The sequence below is a fragment of the Anser anser genome (genome assembly GCF_964211835.1).
Source record: "Anser anser genome assembly, contig: HAP1_SCAFFOLD_249, whole genome shotgun sequence".
Taxonomy (NCBI): domain Eukaryota; kingdom Metazoa; phylum Chordata; class Aves; order Anseriformes; family Anatidae; genus Anser; species Anser anser.
In genome coordinates this window covers 50,979-78,294 of record NW_028154004.1, presented here as the reverse complement: position 1 = coordinate 78,294, position 27,316 = coordinate 50,979, and the positions used below count along the sequence as shown (strand labels likewise).

Below are 27,316 nucleotides of genomic sequence, written 5' to 3'. Positions count from 1 at the left end.
TGGGGTTTTTGTTCATGAGGTTGTGATCATGGATAGGTTAAGGGCTTTGATTTTGTTAAGGGCTAGGAATACGGCTGATGTTATGATTGTGTATAGGTAGAAGGTAAGTAAGGCCAATTTGGGGCTGTAAACTAGGATGATGGCGATTCAGCCTAAGTGGGAGATGGACGAGAAGGCTAGGATTTTGCGTGTTTGTGTTTGGTTCAGTCCTATTCAGCCTCCTAGTGCTGTTGAGGCTAGGGCCATGGCGGTGAGTAGAGCTGGGTCGAGGGATTTGGATGTTAGTAGGAGCAGGGTTAGTGGGGGGAATTTTATGAGGGTCGAGAGTAGCAGGGCTGTTATTAGTGGCGATCCTTGTAGTACTTCTGGGAATCAGAAGTGAAATGGCACTAGGCCCAGTTTAATAGCGATTGCTGCTGTCAGTAGTAGACAGGAGGTTGGGTGGTTTATTTGTGTGATGTCTCATTGGCCGGTGACTCAGGCATTGGTTATGCTAGAGAATAGGACCAGGGCGGAAGCAGCTGCTTGGGTTAGGAAGTATTTCGTTGCGGCTTCTACTGCTCGTGGGTGGTGGGATTTGGCAATTAGGGGAATGATGGCTAGTGCGTTGATCTCCAGTCCTGTCCAGGCCAGAACTCAGTGGTTGCTGGAAATTGTGATTGTGGTGCCCAAGATGAGGCTGAAGGTTATGATTGGGGTCGCGTAAGGGTTCATTAGTAGAGGAGGGGGTTAAACCATCATTTTCGGGGTATGGGCCCGATAGCTTGATTAGCTGACTCTACTAGAAAATAATATAAGGGAAGTATGGAGAATTTTGATTTCTCTTGTGTGGGTTCAATTCCTACTTTTCTAAGGTCAACAGGAAATGAGAGGGCTGTTATACCTCTATGTTCACTTTATCATAGTGACCCTTTGTAGTTCAGGCACATTTCCTTATGTAAGGAGGTAGGCCTGCATAGCAGATAGGTATGCTGATGTGTCAGAGGCACAGAGCTAGTGTGAGGGGTAGGAAGTTTTTTCATAGTAGGTGCATTAGTTGGTCATATCGGAATCGTGGGTATGAAGCTCGGACCCATAAGAAACCAGAAGATAGTAGGAGGACTTTTGTGGCTAGGATGACGGGGAATAGTTCTGTGGGTGGCCCTAGGGCGCTTGGGTTTAGGAATATGATGGCTGTAAGTGTATTTATTAGCATAATGTTCGCATATTCAGCTAGGAAGAATAAGGCGAAGGGTCCTGCGGCGTATTCAACGTTAAACCCTGAGACTAGCTCAGATTCACCCTCTGTGAGGTCAAAAGGAGCTCGGTTTGTCTCTGCTAGGGTGGATACGTATCATATTATTGCTAGGGGTCATGAGGAGAAAATGAAGTATAGAGGCTCCTGTGCGACGGCAAAGGAGCTGAGTGTGTAGCTTCCGCTTAGTATGATTATTGATAGCAGGATTATGGCCAGTGTCACTTCGTATGAAATGGTCTGTGCTACTGCCCGTAGGGCTCCGATTAGTGCGTATTTTGAGTTCGAGGCTCAGCCTGATCATAGGACTGAGTAGACGGCTAGGCTTGACATGGCTATTAGGAAGAGAACTCCGAGGTTTAGATCTGCTAGGGGAAATGGGAGTGGTAGTGGTGCTCAAGTGGTGAGGGCTAGGACAAGGGCTAGTATTGGTATCAGAATGAATAGAAGTGGGGAAGAGGTAGAGGGTCGGATGGGCTCTTTGGTAAATAGTTTCAGTCCGTCCGCAAATGGTTGAAGTAGGCCAAAAGGCCCGACAACGTTAGGGCCTTTGCGGGATTGTATGTAGCTTAGGATTTTCCGTTCTACTAGGGTTAGGAAGGCTACGGCAATCAGGATTGGGATGATGTATAGGAGGGATATAATGAGGCAGCTTAGTGTTGTTATTTGAATCATGGGTGAAGCTAGGGAGAGGATTTGAACCTCTGGGGAAAGGGCTTAAGCCTTCTGCACTTGCCGGGCTCTGCCACTCTAGCTGGTCCTTTTCTAGGATTGAAAGTGGTGGGGGAAGGCCCTCTTCACGGTTTAGTTGGTTTCACTGCTTAGAGGGGGGGGGCGTGCTTGTGGTATTGGCCCCACTTTCCCGGTCCTTTCGTACTGGGGAGAGTGTGTCATAGATAGAAACCGACCTGGATTGCTCCGGTCTGAACTCAGATCACGTAGGACTGTTAATCGTTGAACAAACGAACCCTTAATAGCGGCTGCACCATTAGGATGTCCTGATCCAACATCGAGGTCGTAAACCCCCCTGTCGATATGGGCTCTTGAGGGGGATTGCGCTGTTATCCCTGGGGTAGCTTGGTCCATTAATCAATTATATTGGGTCTGGTCACTGTTAGCACTTTGAGGGGTAGCTCTAGGTAAAGAGGTATGGTCTTGTTTTTGGAGGATTTGTTCTCCTCCAAGGTCGCCCCAACCGAAAAATATCGACCAGGCTCTGCGATGGTAGTGGCCCCAGTGGGGTTGATTGAGGATTCGCGGTGGTCGTTGATTTTTAAGTTCCACAGGGTCTTCTCGTCTTATGTTCACATCCCCGCTTTTGCACGGGGAGATCAATTTCACTGATTATCTGTGAGAGACAGTTAAGACCTCGTTTAGCCATTCATACAAGTCTCGATTTATGGGACAATTGATTGCGCTACCTTTGCACGGTTAGGATACCGCGGCCGTTAAACCTAAGTCACCGGGCAGGCATCACCTTCAATACTTGTTTAATTTGCTGAAGGCTATGTTTTTGGTAAACAGTCGGGCCTTATTAATTTGCCGAGTTCCTTTCACAGATTTTAATCGCTCTTATAGGCGCTCCTGAGTCGGGTTAACAGGGTTAGTTAATACGTGGTCTTGTAGGGGTTTTTGTATCTGTCTAGGTCTGTTAATAATGTTTCTATGTAAGCTTGCGCCGTTAGAGGGGTGTGGCCCTGAGTTACTTATTTTAGCATTAATTCTCCTATATTCATAGGTTGACCTGTTTGTGATAAGGGAATCATCTTATTTTGGTATTTTTAGGTGGTGGAGCTTTGACGCACTCTTTTTTGATGGCTGCTTTAGGGCCCACGGTAGGATCAGTAGTAAGAATTATCCGCTAGTCGAGGTTGTGTCCTTTTTTAATGGAGCTGTCCCTCCATTAAATAGCTCTTAATCATCTCATTAGGGTTCAGGATGTCCGGTAGGGAGGATTAAGGGGGAACTTAGATTCGTTTCACAGGTAACCAGCTATCACCCAGCTCGGTTGGCTTTTCACCTCTACTGACAAGTCATCCCACTCTTTTGCAACAGAGACGGGTTCGCTCTCTTTAACTGCTTGAAAGTAGCTCGCTTGGGTTTCGGGGGGGCAAACTTTAGTTCACTTTGCTTGGTTGTTCTCGCTAAACCATGATGCAAAAGGTACAAGGGTTGATCTTTGCTGTCTGTCGCTTTGATTGTTTCACTGCTATTTCATCTTTCCCTTACGGTACTGGGGTCTCTATCGCGTCTAAGTGTCTTTTCTATCGCCTATACTAAGACTGTAAAATGCTTTAGTTTAATTAGTTTAGTAAATTCTTTAGTTTTGGTGTACTATTTGTGTGGTTGAGCTAGAGGGGGGGCTTCAAGACGATCCGGTCTAGTAGATATCTTTCAGGTGTAAGCTGAGTGCTTTGGTGTTATAGCTACGTCTTGATATTCTAAGTACACCTTCCGGTACACTTACCTTGTTACGACTTACCTCATCTTCAGCGTATTTATGGTATTAGTTATGTGGGATGTGGCTTTTGAGGAGGGTGACGGGCGGTATGTACGTGCCCCAGGGCCGGCTTAAAGTAGGCTCTATTGTCCCACTTTACTGCTAAATCCGCCTTCCAGAAGTGGTTTCACGCTTCTTTCCGTGTGCCCTATGAATAGGGAATGTAGCCCATTTCTTCCACTCCATAGGCTATACCTTGACCTGTCTTATTAGCGGGGTGCTATTGTGTCCACTGTTGTGCTCTCATTCGAGGTGGGCTGGCGACGGCGGTATGTAGGCTGTGTTGGCAAGGGGTGGTTGGGTTAATCGGGGATTATCGATTGTAGAACAGGCTCCTCTAGGTGGGTTTGGGGCACCGCCAAGTCCTTAGAGTTTTAAGCGTTTGTGCTCGTAGTTCTCTGGCGGATACTTCGGTAAAGTAAGTATCAAGATTTAGGGCCAGGCATAGTGGGGTATCTAATCCCAGTTTGGGCCCTGGCTTTCGTGGGTTTAAATCAGTCGTTAGTTCCTAAGATCATCTTAATGGTGTGTTTAGGTGCATCTTGGGCTTATGACAGCTCAGTTGCATTTTGATCTTAGTTAGCTAGGATAGGCATTTTACCACTCTTTACGCCGTGTCAATAGGACGGTTGATTTGGGTTTCTTGTATGACCGCGGTGGCTGGCACAAGATTTACCAACCCTTGAAGTTAGGCTGTTGCTATAACTAAGTCAAGTTTGCACTCATTGCTTAATGTTAATTACTGCTGAATACCCGTGGGGGCGTGGCTTAGCGAGGCGTCTTGGGCTACTACTTGGGTGTGCCTGATACCCGCTCCTCAAGGCCTGTATGGGGGTAGGTGGTCGAGGGCGTTTACACTGGGGCGCGGATACTTGCATGTATATATTTAGCAAAAACCAACCGTAAGGTTAGGACTAAGTCTTTTGTCCGCAGGCATGTTTTATGCCATCTTGGCAACTTCAGTGCCATGCTTTGTGTTAAGCTATGTGGACGGGGGTGTGGTTAGCTGATAGTTGAGTGGTGAGTGAGAGTGAAGTATATGAAATTATTGCTTGTGTTTACTATTTTTAGTACTGGAGTTTCTCTAATAAGTTTAAGTTATTTTGTATGTGTTTGTGTGTATATGTACATCGTTCCGATGATGTCATGGAAGGGATGATTAATGGAGTTTTAGAGGTAGTTTGCTGGGATTGGGCGATGAAGGTTTATGCTACATGGTGGTTAGCGAAAGTTTACTGGTTTAGTTTGTGAAGCGCAGGGGTTGCGCTTAATGATTTGTTGTTTTGTGCTATGTCCAACGAGCATTCATCCAATAGCCCCATTTAACCCGGAGGGTGGAGGTAACATTAACTGAATGTGGTCAAAGTGCATCAGTGTCAGGATGATTCCCCATATACGCCAACCGTCTCATCGAGGGACCCTTGAAATATAGGATAGGCCGTGAGGCAGGTGTGTCCAGGCTTAGATTGTGGGACCCCCGAGATCACTGGGAATAGCCACCTGTGAGGTAACCCCGGAAAAAATAAGAGGAACCAGAGGCGCCAAAAAGCTGGAACATGCCGCGATTACGCATTGAGAAGGTGAAAGTACTCACAGATGCCACTTTGAAGGGCAAGGAGGGGTGAGTGAACCCAATGGATGGCCCTGACCGAGGAACCAGAGGCGCAAAAATGTGAGGAGGGCGAGGGGTTTAGGGGGAACGTATGGGCCTGAAGCTAGTCATACCGGACATTATGTGCAACGGGTTGCTGATTTCACGTGAGGAGTACGATTAATAAATCCGTCTGATACGAACTGCATGAGATATGTGGTGGAGAGTTGTTGTTGGAGCATGTCCTGTGAGCATTCATTAAAATGGGGTCTTGTTATGCGCTTGAGTGGAGTTGTATTGGGTGTTGTGGGGTATGGTCCTAGAACATTCATGCCGGGTGGTTTGGTAGGAGTGTGTTTAAGGGTTTAATGGCCGTGTACATGTATGGGTTTAGCACCTGCTTATAAGATAGTCCGTATATAATGTATATTACTGGTACTATAGTATGTATGTATATGGGGTATATAAATTTATGCACGAATATGCATAACCAAATACCCCCGCCTCGGGGGGGGAGGGGGGGGGGGTTAAGCATAATGGCATAGATGGGGTAGAATTATTGGGGGCTTGCGGTTAGTTCCTGTAGTTGAGAACAATGGCGGCTTTTCGAGCCGCAGGCCTCGGGTAGTGTCCGGGCAGGAATAATGACTTATTTTATGTTTTTTTTAGGGATTTGCTTTGCGGTGGGTGTTTTGGGTGTGGCGTCGAATCCTTCGCCGTATTATGGGGTTGTTGGTTTGGTGTTAGCGTCTGTGGCGGGGTGCGGGTGGTTGCTGGGCCTTGGGGTTTCGTTCGTGGCTTTAGTGCTGTTTATGGTGTATTTGGGGGGTATGCTGGTGGTGTTTGTTTATTCAGTAGCTTTAGCAGCGGAGCCTTTCCCTGGGGCTTGGGGGGATTGACGGGTGATTGGATGTGCAGTAGCGTTTGTGGCAATTGTTTTTGGGGGGTTGGTGTTTGGGGGGTTTATGGGGGCTTGGAAGTTCGGGGTTTCTACTGTGAATAATGTTGGGGTGTTTGTTGTTCGGTCGGATTTTAGTGGAGTTTCCATGTTTTATTCACATGGGGCAGGGATGTTTTTAGTGGCGGGTTGGGGGCTGTTGTTGACTTTGTTTGTTGTATTGGAGCTTGTGCGGGGGTTGTCGCGGGGTGCTATTCGGGCGGTTTAGGGGTTAGGGTCAGAGAATAGTTTATTGAAAATGCCAGCTTTGGGAGCTGGAGATAAAGGTTTGAGTCCTTTTTTTCTGAGTTTGGGGTACTCTAAGAAGTGGTAAGTCTTCAATCTTTGGTTTACAAGACCAATGTTTTTATAAACTATTAGAGTATTTAGCAGTTGAGTATTTTGTTTTCTAGGGCGCTTGCGGCGGGGAGGAGAAATAGGAGGATAGTGAAGTAGGCGATTGAAGCGAGTTGGCCGATGATGATGAATGGGTGTTCGACGGGTTGGCTTCCTACTCATGTTAGGACGAGGAGGTCGGCGACTAGTACTCAGAATAGGAGCTGGGAGAGTGGTCGGAATGTTATTGCTCGTTGTTTTGATTTGTGCAGGAATGGGATTAGGAATAGGATCAGTACGGAGGCGGCCAGTGCTAATACGCCTCTAATACGCGTTTATTTGGGATTGAACGTAGGATGGCGTAGGCGAATAGGAAGTATCATTCTGGCTTGATGTGTGGTGGGGTTACTAGCGGGTTTGCTGGGGTGAAGTTTTCTGGGTCTCCCAGGAGGTTAACCGCTCATGCTTCTTTCTTATGAGACGTTAGTAAACCAATTACATAGCCTTGTCAAGACTAAATCACAGGTAAAAATCCTGTACATCTCATGTGGCCAACCACTCCCAACTAGGATTCCAAGACGCCTCATCACCCATCATAGAAGAACTCGTTGAATTCCACGACCACGCCCTAATCGTTGCCCTAGCTATCTGCAGCCTAGTTCTCTACCTTTTAGCCCACATACTAACAGAAAAACTCTCGTCCAATGCTGTAGACGCCCAAGAAGTAGAGCTGATCTGGACAATCCTACCTGCTATCGTCCTGGTACTCCTCGCCCTCCCATCCCTACAAATCCTCTACATAATGGACGAAATCGACGAACCAGACCTCACCCTAAAAGCCATCGGCCACCAATGATACTGAAGCTACGAATACACAGACTTCAAAGACCTATCATTCGACTCCTACATAGTGCCCACCCCAGACTTACCCAACGGCCACTTCCGACTGCTAGAAGTTGACCACCGCGTAGTTATCCCAATAGAATCCCCCATCCGCGTGATCATTACTGCAGGAGACGTACTCCACTCCTGAGCAGTCCCAACGCTCGGAGTTAAAACAGACGCAATCCCAGGCCGACTAAACCAAACTTCATTCATTACCACCCGGCCTGGGATTTTTTACGGACAATGCTCAGAAATTTGCGGGGCTAATCACAGCTACATACCCATTGTAGTAGAATCAACCCCACTCCCACATTTCGAGGCCTGATCGTCCCTTCTATCATCATCCTAATCATTAAGAAGCTATGCAACAGCACTAGCCTTTTAAGCTAGCCAAAGAGGGACTTCCCCCTCCTTAATGATATGCCACAGCTTAACCCCGCACCATGATTTTCAATCATAATTATAACCTGATTAACCCTAGCACTCCTCATCCAACCAAAACTACTAGCCTTCACCACAACCAACCCCCCATCAAATAAGACCTCCCTCACTACCAAACCCACACCATGATCCTGACCATGAACCTAAGCTTCTTTGACCAATTTTCCAGCCCCAATCTATTTGGCATCCCCTTAATCCTACTATCCCTACTCTTCCCAGCCCTACTATTCCCGTCCCCAAACAACCGATGAATCAACAACCGCCTTTCTACTATCCAAACATGACTCCTTCACCTAATCACAAAACAACTAATAGTCCCACTCAACAAAAATGGCCACAAATGAGCCATAATATTTACATCCCTAATAATCATACTTCTTACAATCAACCTTCTAGGCCTCCTTCCATATACATTCACCCCAACCACCCAACTATCTATGAACATAGCCCTAGCCTTCCCACTATGGCTCGCCACACTACTAACAGGCCTACGAAACCAACCATCAGCCTCTTTAGCCCACCTATTACCCGAAGGTACCCCTACACCCCTAATCCCCGCACTAATCCTGATCGAAACAACCAGCCTTCTAATCCGCCCCCTAGCCCTCGGAGTCCGCCTTACAGCCAACCTTACAGCAGGACACTTACTCATCCAACTCATCTCTACAGCCTCCATTGCATTAATACCCACCCTTCCTGCAGTATCCATCCTAACAATAATCATCCTACTACTCCTAACCATCCTAGAAGTAGCAGTAGCCATAATCCAGGCCTACGTCTTCGTGCTCCTTCTAAGCCTATACTTACAAGAAAACATCTAATGGCACACCAAGCACACTCATACCACATAGTTGACCCAAGTCCTTGACCAATCTTCGGGGCAGCCGCCGCCCTACTCACAACCTCAGGATTAATCATGTGATTCCACTACAACTCATCCATACTACTAACCCTAGGCCTCATCTCAATACTCCTAGTAATACTCCAATGATGACGAGACATTGTACGAGAAAGCACCTTCCAAGGCCATCACACTCCCACAGTCCAAAAAGGCCTACGATACGGCATAATCCTTTTCATCACATCCGAAGCATTCTTCTTCTTAGGGTTCTTCTGAGCGTTCTTCCACTCGAGCCTGGCCCCAACCCCAGAACTAGGAGGCCAATGACCCCCAACAGGAATTAAACCACTCAACCCGATAGAAGTCCCCCTACTAAACACAGCCATCCTACTAGCCTCAGGCGTTACCGTAACGTGAGCCCATCACAGCATCACAGAAGGAAACCGAAAACACGCCATCCACGCCCTAACCCTAACGATCCTCCTGGGATTCTACTTCACAGCCCTACAAGCAATAGAATACCACGAAGCCCCATTCTCAATCGCCGATAGCGTCTACGGATCTACCTTCTTCATTGCCACTGGATTCCACGGACTCCACGTAATCATCGGATCCTCCTTCCTGACCGTCTGCCTCTTCCGACTGATCAAGTTCCACTTTACATCAGACCACCACTTCGGATTCGAGGCAGCAGCCTGATACTGACACTTCGTAGACGTCATCTGACTATTCCTCTACATAACCATCTACTGATGAGGATCTTGCTCTTCTAGTATATTAATTACAATTGACTTCCAATCTCTAGAATCTGGTATAAACCCAGAGGAGAGCAATGAACGCACTCATGTTCATATTCGCCCTATCATCAATCCTAAGCGCCGCCCTAACCGCATTAAACTTCTGACTCGCCCAAATAAACCCCGACTCAGAGAAACTCTCACCGTACGAATGTGGATTCGACCCACTTGGATCTGCTCGATTACCATTCTCAGTCCGATTCTTCCTCAGTAGCCATCCTGTTCGTCCTATTCGACCTAGAAATCGCCCTCCTACTCCCCCTGCCATGAGCCGTCCAACTCCAATCCCCCCTAATGACCCTCACCTGAACTGTAGTGATCCTCCTTCTCCTAACACTCGGACTGGCCTACGAGTGAATTCAAGGGGGCCTAGAATGAGCAGAATAACAGAAAGTTAGTCTAACCAAAAAGATAGCTGGTTTCGACCCAGCAGATTACAGCCAACCCTGTAACTTTTTTATGTCGCCCCTACATTTAAGCTTCTACTCAGCCTTCATTTTCAGCGGACTAGGACTAGCCTTCCACCGAACCCACCTAGTATCCGCCCTACTATGCCTTGAAAGCATAATATTATCGATATTCGTAGGCCTATCAATATGATCCATCGAAAACCAAGTCTCCTCATTCACCATGGTACCAATTCTCATGCTAACCTTCTCAGCGTGTGAGGCGGGCACAGGCCTGGCCATCCTAGTAGCCTCCACCCGCACACATGGCTCCGACCATCTACACAACCTAAACCTCCTGCAATGCTAAAAATCATCCTACCCACAATCATATTTCTTCCAACAGCCCTGCTGTCTCCACCAAAATTTCTATGGACTAACACCACCTTATACAGCCTCCTAATCGCTGCCCTAAGCCTACAGTGATTAATCCCAACCTACTACCCCTACAAATTTTTATCCAACTGAACAGGAATTGACCAAATCTCATCCCCCCTCCTAGTACTATCCTGCTGACTACTCCCACTCATAATCATAGCAAGCCAAAACCACCTGCAACAAGAACCCCTACAACGCAAACGAATCTTTATCTCAACCTTAGTCGCAGTCCAGCCATTCATCCTACTAGCCTTTTCCACCACAGAACTAGCACTATTTTACATCTCATTTGAAGCAACCCTCATTCCCACCCTAATCTTAATCACCCGATGGGGGAACCAACCAGAACGCCTAAGCGCTGGCATCTACCTGCTATTCTACACGCCAGTAAGCTCTCTACCCCTGCTAATCACAATCATACACCTATACGTGAAAATTGGCACCCTGCACCTGCCAACCCTACAACTAACCCACCCAACCCTATCCACCTCATGGACAGGAATACTATCAGGTCTAGCACTGCTCATAGCATTCATAGTAAAAGCCCCACTATACGGCCTACACCTCTGACTGCCAAAAGCCCACGTAGAAGCACCCATCGCAGGCTCAATACTCCTCGCCGCCCTACTACTAAAGCTAGGAGGATACGGAATTATACGAGTCACTCTATTTATGGGCCCACTGTCCAACCTCCTGCACTACCCCTTCCTAACCCTGGCCCTATGAGGCGCCCTAATGGCTAGCTCAATCTGCCTACGACAGACAGACCTAAAATCACTAATCGCTTATTCATCCGTTAGCCACATAGGCCTAGTTATCGCCGCAGGAATAATCCAAACCCACTGATCATTCTCAGGGGCAATGATCCTAATAATTTCCCATGGACTAACTTCCTCCATACTATTCTGCCTAGCCAACACAAACTATGAACGTACGCACAGCCGAATTCTACTACTCACACGAGGCCTACAACCTCTCCTACCACTCATAGCTACCTGATGATTGCTGGCCAATCTAACAAACATAGCCTTACCCCCAACAACAAACCTCATAGCAGAGCTAACCATTATAATCACCTTATTCAACTGATCTGCCTTCACGATCATCCTAACAGGAATCGCAACCCTACTAACCGCCTCCTACACCTTATTCATACTACTAATGACCCAACGAGGCTCAATCCCCTCCCACATCACATCTATGCAAAACTCAACCACGCGAGAACACCTGCTCATAACACTCCACATTATCCCAATATTCCTCCTAATCCTCAAACCCGAACTGATCTCCGGAATCCCCTCATGCAAGTATAGTTTAAACCAAACATTAGACTGTGATTCTAAGAATAGAAGTTCAAACCTTCTTACCTGCCGAGGGGAGGGTTTAACCAACAAGAGCTGCTAACTCTTACATCTGAGCCTAAAACCTCAGCCCCCTTACTTTTAAAGGATAACAGCAATCCACTGGTCTTAGGAACCACCCATCTTGGTGCAAATCCAAGTAAAAGTAGTGAACCCCACACTACTAATCAACTCCCTCACACTACTCACGCTGACAATCCTCCTAACCCCAATCATCCTGCCATTTCTATTTAAAAACTTTAAAAACACCCCACAAGCCACCACCCGCGCTGTTAAAACCGCATTCCTAATTAGCCTAGCCCCTACAACCGCATTCATCTACTCGGGAGTAGAATCTGTCACCTGCCACTGGGAGTGAAAATTCATTATAAACTTTAAAATCCCCCTGAGCCTAAAAATAGACCAATACTCAATAACATTTCTTCCAATCGCCCTATTTGTAACATGATCAATCCTACAATTCGCCATATGATACATGGCCTCAGAGCCATACGTAACAAAATTTTTCACCTACCTACTGACATTCCTAGTCGCCATACTCCTCCTAACAACCGCAAACAACATATTCCTCCTATTCGTAGGCTGGAAAGGAGTAGGAATCATGTCCTTCCTTCTCATCGGCTGATGACAAGGCCGAGCAGATGCCAACACCGCCGCCCTACGAGCCGTAATCTACAACCGAATCGGAGACGTCGGACTGATCCTGAGCATAGCATGACTAGCTTCAACATTCAACACCTGAGAGATCCAACAAGCCGTACACCCCCACCAAACCCCAATCCTCCCCCTCATAGGATTAATCCTCGCAGCCGCAGGAAAATCCGCCCAATTTGGACTCCACCCATGACTGCCCGCAGCAATAGAAGGCCCCACCCCAGTATCAGCCCTACTGCACTCCAGTACCATAGTAGTAGCCGGAATCTTCCTGCTCATCCGCATGCACCCCCTGCTAGCCACCAACCAGACAGCCCTAACTGCCTGCCTATGCCTAGGTGCTCTATCAACCCTATTCGCTGCCACATGCGCCCTAACCCAAAATGACATCAAAAAAATCATTGCTTTCTCAACATCCAGCCAACTAGGACTAATAATAGTCACTATCGGACTAAACCTCCCACAACTAGCCTTCCTACACATCTCAACCCATGCCTTCTTTAAAGCCATACTATTCCTATGCTCAGGGTCTATCATCCACAACCTAAACGGAGAACAAGATATCCGAAAGATAGGAGGCCTACAGAAAATACTCCCAGTCACTACTTCCTGCCTAACCATCGGAAACCTGGCGCTGATAGGAACCCCATTCCTAGCCGGATTCTACTCAAAAGACCTCATCATCGAAAGCTTAAACACATCATACCTAAATACTTGAGCCCTACTCCTAACCCTTATAGCCACAGCATTCACCGCAACCTACAGCATCCGCATAACCATCCTAGTCCAAGCTGGACAAACCCGAATCCCCCCAATAGTATCAATAAACGAAAACAACCCACTAATCACCGCCCCCCTAACCCGACTCGCCCTAGGCAGCATTACAGCAGGAATAATCATTACCTCTTTCATCACACCAACCAAAACCCCCCCAATAACCATACCCCTTATCACCAAAACCGCTGCCATCCTCATAACAATCCTAGGAATCATCCTAGGCCCCTCATGTACAGGGCCACACCCCTCTAACGGCGCAAGCTTACATAGAAACATTATTAACAGACCTAGACAGATACAAAAACCCCTACAAGACCACGTATTAACTAACCCTGTTAACCCGACTCAGGAGCGCCTATAAGAGCGATTAAAATCTGTGAAAGGAACTCGGCAAATTAATAAGGCCCGACTGTTTACCAAAAACATAGCCTTCAGCAAATTAAACAAGTATTGAAGGTGATGCCTGCCCGGTGACTTAGGTTTAACGGCCGCGGTATCCTAACCGTGCAAAGGTAGCGCAATCAATTGTCCCATAAATCGAGACTTGTATGAATGGCTAAACGAGGTCTTAACTGTCTCTCACAGATAATCAGTGAAATTGATCTCCCCGTGCAAAAGCGGGGATGTGAACATAAGACGAGAAGACCCTGTGGAACTTAAAAATCAACGACCACCGCGAATCCTCAATCAACCCCACTGGGGCCACTACCATCGCAGAGCCTGGTCGATATTTTTCGGTTGGGGCGACCTTGGAGGAGAACAAATCCTCCAAAAACAAGACCATACCTCTTTACCTAGAGCTACCCCTCAAAGTGCTAACAGTGACCAGACCCAATATAATTGATTAATGGACCAAGCTACCCCAGGGATAACAGCGCAATCCCCCTCAAGAGCCCATATCGACAGGGGGGTTTACGACCTCGATGTTGGATCAGGACATCCTAATGGTGCAGCCGCTATTAAGGGTTCGTTTGTTCAACGATTAACAGTCCTACGTGATCTGAGTTCAGACCGGAGCAATCCAGGTCGGTTTCTATCTATGACACACTCTCCCCAGTACGAAAGGACCGGGAAAGTGGGGCCAATACCACAAGCACGCCCCCCCCCTCTAAGCAGTGAAACCAACTAAACCGTGAAGAGGGCCTTCCCCCACCACTTTCAATCCTAGAAAAGGACCAGCTAGAGTGGCAGAGCCCGGCAAGTGCAGAAGGCTTAAGCCCTTTCCCCAGAGGTTCAAATCCTCTCCCTAGCTTCACCCATGATTCAAATAACAACACTAAGCTGCCTCATTATATCCCTCCTATACATCATCCCAATCCTGATTGCCGTAGCCTTCCTAACCCTAGTAGAACGGAAAATCCTAAGCTACATACAATCCCGCAAAGGCCCTAACGTTGTCGGGCCTTTTGGCCTACTTCAACCATTTGCGGACGGACTGAAACTATTTACCAAAGAGCCCATCCGACCCTCTACCTCTTCCCCACTTCTATTCATTCTGATACCAATACTAGCCCTTGTCCTAGCCCTCACCACTTGAGCACCACTACCACTCCCATTTCCCCTAGCAGATCTAAACCTCGGAGTTCTCTTCCTAATAGCCATGTCAAGCCTAGCCGTCTACTCAGTCCTATGATCAGGCTGAGCCTCGAACTCAAAATACGCACTAATCGGAGCCCTACGGGCAGTAGCACAGACCATTTCATACGAAGTGACACTGGCCATAATCCTGCTATCAATAATCATACTAAGCGGAAGCTACACACTCAGCTCCTTTGCCGTCGCACAGGAGCCTCTATACTTCATTTTCTCCTCATGACCCCTAGCAATAATATGATACGTATCCACCCTAGCAGAGACAAACCGAGCTCCTTTTGACCTCACAGAGGGTGAATCTGAGCTAGTCTCAGGGTTTAACGTTGAATACGCCGCAGGACCCTTCGCCTTATTCTTCCTAGCTGAATATGCGAACATTATGCTAATAAATACACTTACAGCCATCATATTCCTAAACCCAAGCGCCCTAGGGCCACCCACAGAACTATTCCCCGTCATCCTAGCCACAAAAGTCCTCCTACTATCTTCTGGTTTCTTATGGGTCCGAGCTTCATACCCACGATTCCGATATGACCAACTAATGCACCTACTATGAAAAAACTTCCTACCCCTCACACTAGCTCTGTGCCTCTGACACATCAGCATACCTATCTGCTATGCAGGCCTACCTCCTTACATAAGGAAATGTGCCTGAACTACAAAGGGTCACTATGATAAAGTGAACATAGAGGTATAACAGCCCTCTCATTTCCTGTTGACCTTAGAAAAGTAGGAATTGAACCCACACAAGAGAAATCAAAATTCTCCATACTTCCCTTATATTATTTTCTAGTAGAGTCAGCTAATCAAGCTATCGGGCCCATACCCCGAAAATGATGGTTTAACCCCCTCCTCTACTAATGAACCCTTACGCGACCCCAATCATAACCTTCAGCCTCATCTTGGGCACCACAATCACAATTTCCAGCAACCACTGAGTTCTGGCCTGGACAGGACTGGAGATCAACACACTAGCCATCATTCCCCTAATTGCCAAATCCCACCACCCACGAGCAGTAGAAGCCGCAACGAAATACTTCCTAACCCAAGCAGCTGCTTCCGCCCTGGTCCTATTCTCTAGCATAACCAATGCCTGAGTCACCGGCCAATGAGACATCACACAAATAAACCACCCAACCTCCTGTCTACTACTGACAGCAGCAATCGCTATTAAACTGGGCCTAGTGCCATTTCACTTCTGATTCCCAGAAGTACTACAAGGATCGCCACTAATAACAGCCCTGCTACTCTCGACCCTCATAAAATTCCCCCCACTAACCCTGCTCCTACTAACATCCAAATCCCTCGACCCAGCTCTACTCACCGCCATGGCCCTAGCCTCAACAGCACTAGGAGGCTGAATAGGACTGAACCAAACACAAACACGCAAAATCCTAGCCTTCTCGTCCATCTCCCACTTAGGCTGAATCGCCATCATCCTAGTTTACAGCCCCAAATTGGCCTTACTTACCTTCTACCTATACACAATCATAACATCAGCCGTATTCCTAGCCCTTAACAAAATCAAAGCCCTTAACCTATCCATGATCACAACCTCATGAACAAAAACCCCAGTGCTAAACGCCACCCTAATACTAGTACTTTTATCCCTAGCAGGCCTCCCCCCATTAACAGGCTTTATACCAAAGTGACTTATCATCCAAGAACTAACTAAACAGGAAATAACACCAGCAGCCATGGCAATTGCCATGCTATCACTGCTCAGCCTCTTCTTCTACCTACGCCTCGCATACCACTCAACAATTACCCTTCCCCCCAACTCCTCTAACCACATAAAACAATGATACACTAGCAAAGCCCCAAGCACACCTACTGCGGTCCTTGCCTCACTATCAATCCTCTTACTTCCCCTGTCCCCAATAATACATGCCATTGTCTAGAAACTTAGGATAACACCCCAAACCGAAGGCCTTCAAAGCCTTAAATAAGAGTTAAACCCTCTTAGTTTCTGCACATTAAGACTTACAGAATATTAACCTGTATCTTCTGAATGCAAGTCAGACGCTTTAATTAAGCTAAAGCCTCCCTAGACAGATGGGCTTCGATCCCACAAAACTCTAGTTAACAGCTAAATGCCTAAACCAATTGGCTTCTGCCTACAAAGACCCTGACGCACCCTAGTGCGCATCGATGAGCTTGCAACTCAACATGAATTTCACTACAGAGCCGATAAGAAGAGGAATTAAACCTCTGTAAAAAGGACTACAGCCTAACGCTTCAACACTCAGCCATCTTACCCGTCACCTTCATCAACCGATGACTATTTTCCACTAACCATAAGGATATTGGCACCCTGTACCTCATCTTCGGGGCATGAGCAGGAATAGTCGGCACCGCACTCAGCCTATTAATCCGCGCAGAACTAGGACAACCAGGAACTCTCCTAGGCGACGACCAAATTTACAATGTAATCGTTACCGCTCACGCCTTTGTAATAAGCTTCTTTATAGTCATACCCATCATGATCGGAGGATTCGGCAACTGATTAGTCCCCCTCATAATCGGTGCCCCCGACATAGCATTCCCGCGAATAAACAACATAAGCTTTTGACTCCTCCCCCCATCATTCCTCCTCCTACTAGCCTCATCCACTGTAGAAGCTGGCGCCGGCACAGGCTGAACTGTCTACCCTCCCCTAGCAGGTGACCTTGCCCACGCCGGAGCTTCAGTAGACCTGGCTATCTTCTCACTCCACTTAGCCGGTATCTCCTCCATCCTTGGGGCCATCAACTTTATCACCACAGCCATCAACATAAAACCCCCCGCACTCTCACAATACCAAACCCCACTATTTGTCTGATCCGTACTAATTACCGCCATCCTACTCCTTCTATCACTCCCCGTACTCGCCGCCGGTATTACAATATTACTAACTGATCGAAACCTAAACACCACATTCTTCGACCCCGCTGGAGGAGGAGACCCAATCCTGTACCAACACCTATTCTGATTCTTCGGACACCCAGAAGTCTATATTCTGATCCTACCGGGGTTCGGAATCATCTCACACGTAGTCACGTACTACTCAGGCAAAAAGGAGCCCTTCGGCTACATGGGAATAGTCTGAGCCATACTATCCATCGGCTTCCTAGGATTCATCGTCTGAGCTCACCACATGTTTACAGTAGGAATAGACGTTGATACCCGAGCCTACTTTACATCAGCCACTATAATCATTGCCATCCCTACCGGAATCAAAGTATTTAGCTGACTAGCCACCCTGCACGGAGGAACAATCAAATGAGACCCCCCCCAATACTATGAGCTCTAGGATTTATCTTCCTATTTACCATCGGAGGATTAACAGGAATCGTTCTTGCAAACTCTTCCCTAGACATCGCCCTGCACGACACGTACTACGTAGTTGCCCACTTCCACTACGTCCTATCCATAGGCGCCGTCTTTGCCATTCTAGCAGGATTTACTCACTGATTCCCACTACTCACTGGGTTTACCCTACACCAAACATGAGCAAAAGCCCACTTCGGGGTAATATTTACAGGAGTAAACCTAACGTTCTTCCCCCAGCACTTCCTAGGCCTAGCAGGAATACCCCGACGATACTCGGACTATCCCGACGCCTACACACTATGAAACACCATTTCCTCCTAGTCCTAGGACTTAGAGAAACTCCAGTACTAAAAATAGTAAACACAAGCAATAATTTCATATACTTCACTCTCACTCACCACTCAACTATCAGCTAACCACACCCCCGTCCACATAGCTTAACACAAAGCATGGCACTGAAGTTGCCAAGATGGCATAAAACATGCCTGCGGACAAAAGACTTAGTCCTAACCTTACGGTTGGTTTTTGCTAAATATATACATGCAAGTATCCGCGCCCCAGTGTAAACGCCCTCGACCACCTACCCCCATACAGGCCTTGAGGAGCGGGTATCAGGCACACCCAAGTAGTAGCCCAAGACGCCTCGCTAAGCCACGCCCCCACGGGTATTCAGCAGTAATTAACATTAAGCAATGAGTGCAAACTTGACTTAGTTATAGCAACAGCCTAACTTCAAGGGTTGGTAAATCTTGTGCCAGCCACCGCGGTCATACAAGAAACCCAAATCAACCGTCCTATTGACACGGCGTAAAGAGTGGTAAAATGCCTATCCTAGCTAACTAAGATCAAAATGCAACTAAGCTGTCATAAGCCCAAGATGCACCTAAACACACCATTAAGATGATCTTAGGAACTAACGACTGATTTAAACCCACGAAAGCCAGGGCCCAAACTGGGATTAGATACCCCACTATGCCTGGCCCTAAATCTTGATACTTACTTTACCGAAGTATCCGCCAGAGAACTACGAGCACAAACGCTTAAAACTCTAAGGACTTGGCGGTGCCCCAAACCCACCTAGAGGAGCCTGTTCTACAATCGATAATCCCCGATTAACCCAACCACCCCTTGCCAACACAGCCTACATACCGCCGTCGCCAGCCCACCTCGAATGAGAGCACAACAGTGGACACAATAGCACCCCGCTAATAAGACAGGTCAAGGTATAGCCTATGGAGTGGAAGAAATGGGCTACATTCCCTATTCATAGGGCACACGGAAAGAAGCGTGAAACCACTTCTGGAAGGCGGATTTAGCAGTAAAGTGGGACAATAGAGCCTACTTTAAGCCGGCCCTGGGGCACGTACATGGTTAAACATGCCTGTTAGTAGTGTGGCGAGCCATAGTGGGAAGGCTAGGGCTATGTTCATAGATAGTTGGGTGGTTGGGGTGAATGTATACGGAAGGAGGCCTAGAAGGTTGATTGTAAGAAGTATGATTATTAGGGATGTAAATATTATGGCTCATTTGTGGCCATTTTTGTTGAGTGGGACTATTAGTTGTTTTGTGATTAGGTGAAGGAGTCATGTTTGGATAGTAGAAAGGCGGTTGTTGATTCATCGGTTGTTTGGGGACGGGAATAGTAGGGCTGGGAAGAGTAGGGATAGTAGGATTAAGGGGATGCCAAATAGATTGGGGCTGGAAAATTGGTCAAAGAAGCTTAGGTTCATGGTCAGGATCATGGTGTGGGTTTGGTAGTGAGGGAGGTCTTATTTGATGGGGGGTTGGTTGTGGTGAAGGCTAGTAGTTTTGGTTGGATGAGGAGTGCTAGGGTTAATCAGGTTATAATTATGATTGAAAATCATGGTGCGGGGTTAAGCTGTGGCATATCATTAAGGAGGGGGAAGTCCCTCTTTGGCTAGCTTAAAAGGCTAGTGCTGTTGCATAGCTTCTTAATGATTAGGATGATGATAGAAGGGACGATCAGGCCTCGAAATGTGGGAGTGGGGTTGATTCTACTACAGTAGGTATGTAGCTGTGATTAGCCCCGCAAATTTCTGAGCATTGTCCGTAAAAAATCCCAGGCCGGGTGGTAATGAATGAAGTTTGGTTTAGTCGGCCTGGGATTGCGTCTGTTTTAACTCCGAGCGTTGGGACTGCTCAGGAGTGGAGTACGTCTCCTGCAGTAATGATTACGCGGATGGGGGATTCTATTGGGACAACTACGCGGTGGTCAACTTCTAGCAGTCGGAAGTGGCCGTTGGGTAAGTCTGGGGTGGGCACTATGTAGGAGTCGAATGATAGGTCTTTGAAGTCTGTGTATTCGTAGCTTCAGTATCATTGGTGGCCGATGGCTTTTAGGGTGAGGTCTGGTTCGTCGATTTCGTCCATTATGTAGAGGATTTGTAGGGATGGGAGGGCGAGGAGTACCAGGACGATAGCAGGTAGGATTGTCCAGATCAGCTCTACTTCTTGGGCGTCTACAGCATTGGACGAGAGTTTTTCTGTTAGTATGTGGGCTAAAAGGTAGAGAACTAGGCTGCAGATAGCTAGGGCAACGATTAGGGCGTGGTCGTGGAATTCAACGAGTTCTTCTATGATGGGTGATGAGGCGTCTTGGAATCCTAGTTGGGAGTGGTTGGCCACATGAGATGTACAGGATTTTTACCTGTGATTTAGTCTTGACAAGGCTATGTAATTGGTTTACTAACGTCTCATAAGAAAGAAGCATGAGCGGTTAACCTCCTGGGAGACCCAGAAAACTTCACCCCAGCAAACCCGCTAGTAACCCCACCACACATCAAGCCAGAATGATACTTCCTATTCGCCTACGCCATCCTACGTTCAATCCCAAATAAACTAGGAGGCGTATTAGCACTGGCCGCCTCCGTACTGATCCTATTCCTAATCCCATTCCTGCACAAATCAAAACAACGAGCAATAACATTCCGACCACTCTCCCAGCTCCTATTCTGAGTACTAGTCGCCGACCTCCTCGTCCTAACATGAGTAGGAAGCCAACCCGTCGAACACCCATTCATCATCATCGGCCAACTCGCTTCAATCGCCTACTTCACTATCCTCCTATTTCTCCTCCCCGCCGCAAGCGCCCTAGAAAACAAAATACTCAACTGCTAAATACTCTAATAGTTTATAAAAACATTGGTCTTGTAAACCAAAGATTGAAGACTTACCACTTCTTAGAGTACCCCAAACTCAGAAAAAAAGGACTCAAACCTTTATCTCCAGCTCCCAAAGCTGGCATTTTCAATAAACTATTCTCTGACCCTAACCCCTAAACCGCCCGAATAGCACCCCGCGACAACCCCCGCACAAGCTCCAATACAACAAACAAAGTCAACAACAGCCCCCAACCCGCCACTAAAAACATCCCTGCCCCATGTGAATAAAACATGGAAACTCCACTAAAATCCGACCGAACAACAAACACCCCAACATTATTCACAGTAGAAACCCCGAACTTCCAAGCCCCCATAAACCCCCCAAACACCAACCCCCCAAAAACAATTGCCACAAACGCTACTGCACATCCAATCACCCGTCAATCCCCCCAAGCCCCAGGGAAAGGCTCCGCTGCTAAAGCTACTGAATAAACAAACACCACCAGCATACCCCCCAAATACACCATAAACAGCACTAAAGCCACGAACGAAACCCCAAGGCCCAGCAACCACCCGCACCCCGCCACAGACGCTAACACCAAACCAACAACCCCATAATACGGCGAAGGATTCGACGCCACACCCAAAACACCCACCGCAAAGCAAATCCCTAAAAAAAACATAAAATAAGTCATTATTCCTGCCCGGACACTACCCGAGGCCTGCGGCTCGAAAAGCCGCCATTGTTCTCAACTACAGGAACTAACCGCAAGCCCCCAATAATTCTACCCCATCTATGCCATTATGCTTAACCCCCCCCCCCTCCCCCCCCCGAGGCGGGGGTATTTGGTTATGCATATTCGTGCATAAATTTATATACCCCATATACATACATACTATAGTACCAGTAATATACATTATATACGGACTATCTTATAAGCAGGTGCTAAACCCATACATGTACACGGCCATTAAACCCTTAAACACACTCCTACCAAACCACCCGGCATGAATGTTCTAGGACCATACCCCACAACACCCAATACAACTCCACTCAAGCGCATAACAAGACCCCATTTTAATGAATGCTCACAGGACATGCTCCAACAACAACTCTCCACCACATATCTCATGCAGTTCGTATCAGACGGATTTATTAATCGTACTCCTCACGTGAAATCAGCAACCCGTTGCACATAATGTCCGGTATGACTAGCTTCAGGCCCATACGTTCCCCCTAAACCCCTCGCCCTCCTCACATTTTTGCGCCTCTGGTTCCTCGGTCAGGGCCATCCATTGGGTTCACTCACCCCTCCTTGCCCTTCAAAGTGGCATCTGTGAGTACTTTCACCTTCTCAATGCGTAATCGCGGCATGTTCCAGCTTTTTGGCGCCTCTGGTTCCTCTTATTTTTTCCGGGGTTACCTCACAGGTGGCTATTCCCAGTGATCTCGGGGGTCCCACAATCTAAGCCTGGACACACCTGCCTCACGGCCTATCCTATATTTCAAGGGTCCCTCGATGAGACGGTTGGCGTATATGGGGAATCATCCTGACACTGATGCACTTTGACCACATTCAGTTAATGTTACCTCCACCCTCCGGGTTAAATGGGGCTATTGGATGAATGCTCGTTGGACATAGCACAAAACAACAAATCATTAAGCGCAACCCCTGCGCTTCACAAACTAAACCAGTAAACTTTCGCTAACCACCATGTAGCATAAACCTTCATCGCCCAATCCCAGCAAACTACCTCTAAAACTCCATTAATCATCCCTTCCATGACATCATCGGAACGATGTACATATACACACAAACACATACAAAATAACTTAAACTTATTAGAGAAACTCCAGTACTAAAAATAGTAAACACAAGCAATAATTTCATATACTTCACTCTCACTCACCACTCAACTATCAGCTAACCACACCCCCGTCCACATAGCTTAACACAAAGCATGGCACTGAAGTTGCCAAGATGGCATAAAACATGCCTGCGGACAAAAGACTTAGTCCTAACCTTACGGTTGGTTTTTGCTAAATATATACATGCAAGTATCCGCGCCCCAGTGTAAACGCCCTCGACCACCTACCCCCATACAGGCCTTGAGGAGCGGGTATCAGGCACACCCAAGTAGTAGCCCAAGACGCCTCGCTAAGCCACGCCCCCACGGGTATTCAGCAGTAATTAACATTAAGCAATGAGTGCAAACTTGACTTAGTTATAGCAACAGCCTAACTTCAAGGGTTGGTAAATCTTGTGCCAGCCACCGCGGTCATACAAGAAACCCAAATCAACCGTCCTATTGACACGGCGTAAAGAGTGGTAAAATGCCTATCCTAGCTAACTAAGATCAAAATGCAACTGAGCTGTCATAAGCCCAAGATGCACCTAAACACACCATTAAGATGATCTTAGGAACTAACGACTGATTTAAACCCACGAAAGCCAGGGCCCAAACTGGGATTAGATACCCCACTATGCCTGGCCCTAAATCTTGATACTTACTTTACCGAAGTATCCGCCAGAGAACTACGAGCACAAACGCTTAAAACTCTAAGGACTTGGCGGTGCCCCAAACCCACCTAGAGGAGCCTGTTCTACAATCGATAATCCCCGATTAACCCAACCACCCCTTGCCAACACAGCCTACATACCGCCGTCGCCAGCCCACCTCGAATGAGAGCACAACAGTGGACACAATAGCACCCCGCTAATAAGACAGGTCAAGGTATAGCCTATGGAGTGGAAGAAATGGGCTACATTCCCTATTCATAGGGCACACGGAAAGAAGCGTGAAACCACTTCTGGAAGGCGGATTTAGCAGTAAAGTGGGACAATAGAGCCTACTTTAAGCCGGCCCTGGGGCACGTACATACCGCCCGTCACCCTCCTCAAAAGCCACATCCCACATAACTAATACCATAAATACGCTGAAGATGAGGTAAGTCGTAACAAGGTAAGTGTACCGGAAGGTGTACTTAGAATATCAAGACGTAGCTATAACACCAAAGCACTCAGCTTACACCTGAAAGATATCTACTAGACCGGATCGTCTTGAAGCCCCCCCTCTAGCTCAACCACACAAATAGTACACCAAAACTAAAGAATTTACTAAACTAATTAAACTAAAGCATTTTACAGTCTTAGTATAGGCGATAGAAAAGACACTTAGACGTGATAGAGACCCCAGTACCGTAAGGGAAAGATGAAATAGCAGTGAAACAATCAAAGCGACAGACAGCAAAGATCAACCCTTGTACCTTTTGCATCATGGTTTAGCGAGAACAACCAAGCAAAGTGAACTAAAGTTTGCCCCCCCGAAACCCAAGCGAGCTACTTTCAAGCAGTTAAAGAGAGCGAACCCGTCTCTGTTGCAAAAGAGTGGGATGACTTGTCAGTAGAGGTGAAAAGCCAACCGAGCTGGGTGATAGCTGGTTACCTGTGAAACGAATCTAAGTTCCCCCTTAATCCTCCCTACCGGACATCCTGAACCCTAATGAGATGATTAAGAGCTATTTAATGGAGGGACAGCTCCATTAAAAAAGGACACAACCTCGACTAGCGGATAATTCTTACTACTGATCCTACCGTGGGCCCTAAAGCAGCCATCAAAAAAGAGTGCGTCAAAGCTCCACCACCTAAAAATACCAAAATAAGATGATTCCCTTATCACAAACAGGTCAACCTATGAATATAGGAGAATTAATGCTAAAATAAGTAACTCAGGGCCACACCCCTCTAACGGCGCAAGCTTACATAGAAACATTATTAACAGACCTAGACAGATACAAAAACCCCTACAAGACCACGTATTAACTAACCCTGTTAACCCGACTCAGGAGCGCCTATAAGAGCGATTAAAATCTGTGAAAGGAACTCGGCAAATTAATAAGGCCCGACTCTTTACCAAAAACATAGCCTTCAGCAAATTAAACAAGTATTGAAGGTGATGCCTGCCCGGTGACTTAGGTTTAACGGCCGCGGTATCCTAACCGTGCAAAGGTAGCGCAATCAATTGTCCCATAAATCGAGACTTGTATGAATGGCTAAACGAGGTCTTAACTGTCTCTCACAGATAATCAGTGAAATTGATCTCCCCGTGCAAAAGCGGGGATGTGAACATAAGACGAGAAGACCCTGTGGAACTTAAAAATCAACGACCACCGCGAATCCTCAATCAACCCCACTGGGGCCACTACCATCGCAGAGCCTGGTCGATATTTTTCGGTTGGGGCGACCTTGGAGGAGAACAAATCCTCCAAAAACAAGACCATACCTCTTTACCTAGAGCTACCCCTCAAAGTGCTAACAGTGACCAGACCCAATATAATTGATTAATGGACCAAGCTACCCCAGGGATAACAGCGCAATCCCCCTCAAGAGCCCATATCGACAGGGGGGTTTACGACCTCGATGTTGGATCAGGACATCCTAATGGTGCAGCCGCTATTAAGGGTTCGTTTGTTCAACGATTAACAGTCCTACGTGATCTGAGTTCAGACCGGAGCAATCCAGGTCGGTTTCTATCTATGACACACTCTCCCCAGTACGAAAGGACCGGGAAAGTGGGGCCAATACCACAAGCACGCCCCCCCCCTCTAAGCAGTGAAACCAACTAAACCGTGGAGAGGGCCTTCCCCCACCACTTTCAATCCTAGAAAAGGACCAGCTAGAGTGGCAGAGCCCGGCAAGTGCAGAAGGCTTAAGCCCTTTCCCCAGAGGTTCAAATCCTCTCCCTAGCTTCACCCATGATTCAAATAACAACACTAAGCTGCCTCATTATATCCCTCCTATACATCATCCCAATCCTGATTGCCGTAGCCTTCCTAACCCTAGTAGAATGGAAAATCCTAAGCTACATACAATCCCGCAAAGGCCCTAACGTTGTCGGGCCTTTTGGCCTACTTCAACCATTTGCGGACGGACTGAAACTATTTACCAAAGAGCCCATCCGACCCTCTACCTCTTCCCCACTTCTATTCATTCTGATACCAATACTAGCCCTTGTCCTAGCCCTCACCACTTGAGCACCACTACCACTCCCATTTCCCCTAGCAGATCTAAACCTCGGAGTTCTCTTCCTAATAGCCATGTCAAGCCTAGCCGTCTACTCAGTCCTATGATCAGGCTGAGCCTCGAACTCAAAATACGCACTAATCGGAGCCCTACGGGCAGTAGCACAGACCATTTCATACGAAGTGACACTGGCCATAATCCTGCTATCAATAATCATACTAAGCGGAAGCTACACACTCAGCTCCTTTGCCGTCGCACAGGAGCCTCTATACTTCATTTTCTCCTCATGACCCCTAGCAATAATATGATACGTATCCACCCTAGCAGAGACAAACCGAGCTCCTTTTGACCTCACAGAGGGTGAATCTGAGCTAGTCTCAGGGTTTAACGTTGAATACGCCGCAGGACCCTTCGCCTTATTCTTCCTAGCTGAATATGCGAACATTATGCTAATAAATACACTTACAGCCATCATATTCCTAAACCCAAGCGCCCTAGGGCCACCCACAGAACTATTCCCCGTCATCCTAGCCACAAAAGTCCTCCTACTATCTTCTGGTTTCTTATGGGTCCGAGCTTCATACCCACGATTCCGATATGACCAACTAATGCACCTACTATGAAAAAACTTCCTACCCCTCACACTAGCTCTGTGCCTCTGACACATCAGCATACCTATCTGCTATGCAGGCCTACCTCCTTACATAAGGAAATGTGCCTGAACTACAAAGGGTCACTATGATAAAGTGAACATAGAGGTATAACAGCCCTCTCATTTCCTGTTGACCTTAGAAAAGTAGGAATTGAACCCACACAAGAGAAATCAAAATTCTCCATACTTCCCTTATATTATTTTCTAGTAGAGTCAGCTAATCAAGCTATCGGGCCCATACCCCGAAAATGATGGTTTAACCCCCTCCTCTACTAATGAACCCTTACGCGACCCCAATCATAACCTTCAGCCTCATCTTGGGCACCACAATCACAATTTCCAGCAACCACTGAGTTCTGGCCTGGACAGGACTGGAGATCAACGCACTAGCCATCATTCCCCTAATTGCCAAATCCCACCACCCACGAGCAGTAG

The 27,316-nt window shown here is 47.1% G+C and overlaps 3 long non-coding RNA genes across 3 annotated transcripts; 2 read left to right on the top strand and 1 right to left on the bottom strand.

Annotated features, from left to right (window-relative positions):
• The first annotated feature begins 782 nt into the window (after positions 1 to 782).
• Positions 783 to 15,563, top strand: LOC310890981. The gene is made up of 2 exons (XR_014577379.1): positions 783 to 976; positions 15,395 to 15,563. It is a non-coding gene; the product is annotated as an uncharacterized lncRNA (long non-coding RNA).
• LOC310890983 lies at positions 1,990 to 27,082 on the bottom strand. Its single transcript, XR_014577381.1, has 2 exons — positions 24,576 to 27,082; positions 1,990 to 3,275 (listed from the first exon to the last, which is right to left on the bottom strand). It is a non-coding gene; the product is annotated as an uncharacterized lncRNA (long non-coding RNA).
• LOC310890979 lies at positions 18,652 to 25,881 on the top strand. The gene is made up of 2 exons (XR_014577377.1): positions 18,652 to 19,401; positions 24,038 to 25,881. It is a non-coding gene; the product is annotated as an uncharacterized lncRNA (long non-coding RNA).
• Positions 27,083 to 27,316: the final 234 nt, after the last annotated feature.